The sequence below is a fragment of the Hemicordylus capensis genome, chromosome 2, assembly GCF_027244095.1.
Source record: "Hemicordylus capensis ecotype Gifberg chromosome 2, rHemCap1.1.pri, whole genome shotgun sequence".
Classification (NCBI taxonomy): Eukaryota; Metazoa; Chordata; class Lepidosauria; order Squamata; family Cordylidae; genus Hemicordylus; species Hemicordylus capensis.
The window spans coordinates 48309777-48314772 of record NC_069658.1 but is presented as its reverse complement, the minus strand read 5'-3'; the positions used below and the strand labels follow the sequence as shown (position 1 = coordinate 48314772).

General features: G+C 40.4%; 1 long non-coding RNA gene across 1 annotated transcript; it reads left to right on the top strand.

The window, feature by feature from the left end:
• The first annotated feature begins 1817 nt into the window (after positions 1–1817).
• Positions 1818–3042, top strand: LOC128344111 (uncharacterized). Its single transcript, XR_008315676.1, has 2 exons — positions 1818–1969; positions 2570–3042. It is a non-coding gene; the product is annotated as an uncharacterized LOC128344111 (long non-coding RNA).
• Positions 3043–4996: the final 1954 nt, after the last annotated feature.

The following is a 4996-nucleotide window of genomic DNA, read 5'->3' as shown; positions in this document are numbered from 1 at the left end:
TTGGGCAGCAGCTTCCATCCAGCCCGCATGCATGTCTCCATGGCTTTAACTCTCATGAGAGATTGATCCTTGAGAATCAATCCATTTTTGGAGGCCAAAACACATAGCGCCCGTCCTTCCATCCTGGCCCCTTTCTCTTCTGACTGCCAGAGGGGGGAACAAGAGACACAGTGGAAAGTGGGGATCCCCCAATGTGACTTTTCCCTTTGACAGGCTTAGAAGCTTGGGATGGGACGTGGCAGCATCCCTGTTGCCAGGCAATGGTTTGAAGAATGTGGAGACGGATGGGGCAGGGCAAGTGTTTGGAGAGGCAGCCAGTGAGAAGCGCAGCAGGCATGGAGGGGTGCTTTCCTGGGTTGCCCTCTCTACGATTTCATTTCCAGAAAGAGCACAAAACCATGGTTATGGCAGCGTCTACATTTGGACATAATGCTGCCTCCTTCAACCCTCAGGTTGGAGCAGCAAAACTCACTACAACCTGAAGGTTGAAACTGGAGTTTGGTGAGGGCATTTGCAGGTCACTTTTGCTGTGAAACCATGGTTTCACGTATTCAAGACATACACAAATTCCAATCTCTGCCCCCATTAAACTCCAGTTTGGCATTGTGTGAATGCATCTGGAGTTTTTAAAATTATTTTCTTTCCAACATAATCCATTCCTTCTCTACACCACACCTCTGGCAGGGTTCCCTTCCTTCCCAGGGGTTGGTTACAGTATTCTGTCTCCCACCTCTTCTTTACCTACTGTTAAGGTAAAGTGTACCATTGAGTCGATTTTGACTTCTGGTGCCCACAGAGTCCTGTGGTTTTCTTTGGTAGAATACAGGAGGAGTTTACCATTGCCTCCTCCCACACAATATGAGATGATGCCTTTCAACATCTTCCTATATCACTGCTGCCCGATAAAGGTGTTTCCCATAGTTAGGGAAACATACCAGCAGGGATTTGAACCGGCAACCTTCTGCTTGTTAGTCAAGCATTTCCCTGCTGCACCACTTAAGGTGGCTTACCTACTGTTAGGTGGTCTTTTAAAGATTTCCTGGGCTATGCTGAGATATATGTGCAGCAGAGGCAATGGCACATCACTTCCAGCCTAACATTCTATGCACATATTCAACCAGGCCAACTATGGCACAACTCTTGACAATAATATTATAACATTAATATAATTGAATATAGGTTTATAGGATTAGTTTATTCTAGTAAAGGTAGCTCATATGACTCAACAATTATTGTTAACTAATATTATGGTCAATTATTACTAACACAAGCATCTTAGCTTTTTATACCATGTTGCATTAGCAAAGCAACAGTGAATTATTTGTTATTATGAGAATTAAAGTTATCATGCACAGCTTGACATCAATGGCATAAAAGCAACTGTGGTGCAATCAAACAAAATAACAGTGTGGGCAGCCTCCACTTATCATTTCCTAAATTACCACTTTCCCAAAAGTCAAGCATTTATTAATGGTGCCATAAAACAAATAGTACACTTGCATTATTCTCTTTAGTATGACTGAAAGATGTGTTTAAAAATGGAGAATGGTATGAGAATCACCCAGCTTTGTCCCTTTTATCACTTTATATACCCAAATGATCATGGGAACAGAAAGCTTGATTTTGAAAAACTTAATTAAAATGGCCTTTGTCTTTGTTAATCTCATTTAGATTGTTCATTGTCAAAGCAAAAACGTCAAATATTCTCAAAAGCAAAGTAAAACTGTGTAGTATTAAACATAAAACCTGCTGAAGTTTTTCTTGTAGCTTAAAAACAATGGGATAACATGACATTATATACTTCTGCTCTACAGCTTCTGTGTCTTTTAGTGATCCAGTGAAGAGATCTGGAAATTTAGTAGCACTCGTGGATCTAGCACTGTGCAAGAAACTGGGCTGTGCTGCTGAATGTTCACATATGATGTTTTCTGAGAGCTCTCTTGGGAAACTGAGCCAATCACACAATGAGGTGAGGGAAGCTCATGCATAGCTAATACAGACTGAGGGCGAGATCAGTTCCTCACTCTGCATGGATGTTGAATGGGCTAATAATTTTAAGACTGTTTACAGCCACCCACCAAAACACTGATCAAAAGGGTTGCTTTTTACAAGAAGAGGAATTGTTTATGAAAACCATTCATCCAACCCCACAGTTCTGACTCAGCCTTAAAAGGGAGCGGGGGTGGGTAATTTGGGTATGAGAAAAGAGCAAATCAGATTAAGAACCGCATTTTAAGCATGCCTCCAAATGGTGTTGTGCCACTTAACACAACTGGAATGTCTTAGAACATATAGAACATAGAACTGGAATTTCTTAGAACATATAGGCCTGATCAAAATGACACAAAGAGAGGTTTCCACATTGTTCTGTGTATAAGTAACTGTAATGTTCACAAACAGGCATAGCTAGGGGAGCCCCCCAGATTGAGGGAGATAATGAAGAAAATAGGGAGGGATGGAGCTGGAGGGCCCTCAGGAGCTGGGAGCCCTTGTTCTTTGAACCCTTTTGCTTAATTATAGCTATGCGCCTGTCAAACATTCACAACCGAAAATGTTCTCTAACCAACAGGAAGAATGGGAAAAGAAGAAAGTCAGCAGGGCCACGATCAGCATAAGGCATGCTTGAGCAGCTTCTGAGGGTCCAACATCCCAGAAGGAACCACTGCCATTGCCTGTCCTAGGTCTCTGGAAATGTTTGGGCTCAGCATCAACCAGTGATTGCCAGTTGGATGCGCCCCCTTCCCATTACCTGGGAAGCAGATCTTTTCCCCATTCGCACTGAGCTCGCAGCAGCAACAATCTCATTTTATCAGGGGCCCATATAGCACTGTGTGGGCTTTGTGAGGGAGACAAGGAAAAGGAGGAGAAATTTAAAAGAAATCTATGATTGTCAATTTTTATTCTTTGCTCTTCTTGTTAGCTCTTTCACTATTGTTTTTTGCCATTTACTTTAATTTTGCTTCTGTTGTACTTCATTGTTGTTAAGTGCCTTGTTGGCAGAAAGACAGTATACCAGTCTTAAATAAATAAATAATCACCATGTTCTAAGTTGATTTATATTCCTGAGAATTTAGAGTACTACTACTGAAACGATAAACTCCACAACAAACTAACACTAGCAAACTCTGTTTAGCCACTCCAAGCAGTACAAGTGGCCCTCATTATCCATGGGGTCTCCATTCCTGCAGATTACCATGGGAAATGAAAGTCTATGGGAACACAGGGGTTAGGTTTCCAGACTAAAAGAAACTCATCCCCAAATCACCCCAAATCATGAAAATAGGCCAAATAAAGTCCCCTCTCATGCTCTGTGGGTCCCCTGGCGTCCAACAATGCCACGCCAAATGTCCTAATTGGTCCCAAAAAGTTGTGGGATTTCCCCTTTTCTTTCTTTCTTTTTTGCAAAAAGAGCCACAAAATGGCTCCCATGGACAAAATGGTGGCCGGAAGTTATCTCCGCAATCATTTTCGCCCTTCTAGGAACCATGGACATATGGATTTTAACCCTTTTCTATCTGTAGATAAGGAGGTCGGGTGTCTGAAACCCACGGATATGCAAAACGGTGAATGGAAGTTCCATGCATAATGCGGTTTGCCTGTTTAGCACAGTGTAGTGTAATGGTCAGATTTTTGGAGTGGGACTGAGAAGACCCAAGTTCAAATTCCCATTCAGCCATGGAATTGACTGGGTAACTCTGGGCTGATCACTTACTGTATCTCTTAGCCTAACCTACCTCACAGATTTGTTGTGAGAATGACAGCCAGTAAATTACAACATTGCATTTTATAAATTACAGTCAACTACAATAATAATAATTGCATTCCATCATATGTGTCACTGGGAGAGTTTGTGATGAATACAACGGAACATATTTTAAACTTGGTCTTTAATGTATTACTGACATCCAGTATGGAAGTGCATGCGGCAACATTTGGGTGCCTTATCTCTTGGTTAAAAGCCAAAGCCAAAGACTACCTAGGCATTATACTGTCCACATCTCATCAGTTTCTGGTATATCTTAATCAACAAGAGGCACTGTACCCAATGCCTTTGGATTAACAAATGCAGAGCATTTATTTATTTATTTCTCACCCCCTACAGTGCAATTTATTTATTTGCTTATTCATTTACATTTATTATATCCCACTCTTTATCCCAGAAGCCCAGAGCAGTGCACATAGTTATGTTTATTTCATTGAATCATTTGTTTAAAAAAAATTTAAAAATTGAACGTATCGTTTTTGACCAAAAAATGGGATGCACATTCTTTTGTGGCTAGACTTTCACAGCGTTTTCTAAACTATGGCTGATTATCATTGAACCATCTTTCTGTGAACACAGAGTATGCACTGATATTCAATACAGTATTTTACTGCTATCTCATGCCTTGACATTTTGTTCACCTACTCCCACTGAGACATAATTAATAATTCAATATATACAAAGTGTAGCTAAGTTTTATTATTTTTGTTCATCTGAAATGGGGGTGGATTAGGGTGGGAATGACCTCGATTTGCTTCTGCAGGTTTCATTGACCCAACAGAATAGATTGATAAATTCCTGCTGTATTCCCTACTCAGTATCAATACAAGTGCACAGAGGAACTGATTTATATTAATACAGGGCTTTGTGGCACAAGAAACTTTTAGTTTAAAGTTTCCTTGGCAGCATAAAATTAAGCACATTTCAAAAGAACTTGACTTGTGCAACATATTTCCATACATCAAATCAAGATCTGTGGCATTAAGTAAAATTTTTGTAATTACAGAATAAAAGAATGGGGATGTTTCCTAAATTTCAGAATTCAGTGTGTTATCAGTGTTACTCAAACAAAACCTATGGGGGCGGGGTGGGAAGAATCAGTACTGTACCTATTACGGTTTTCCTTAAAAAATACTTAAAAGTTAGCTGAAAATTACAATCCTGGAAAAAGACTGAAAACGCACCTGATTGGCTGATGCAATTATGACATCATTTTCCTGGGCTTCTATGTGG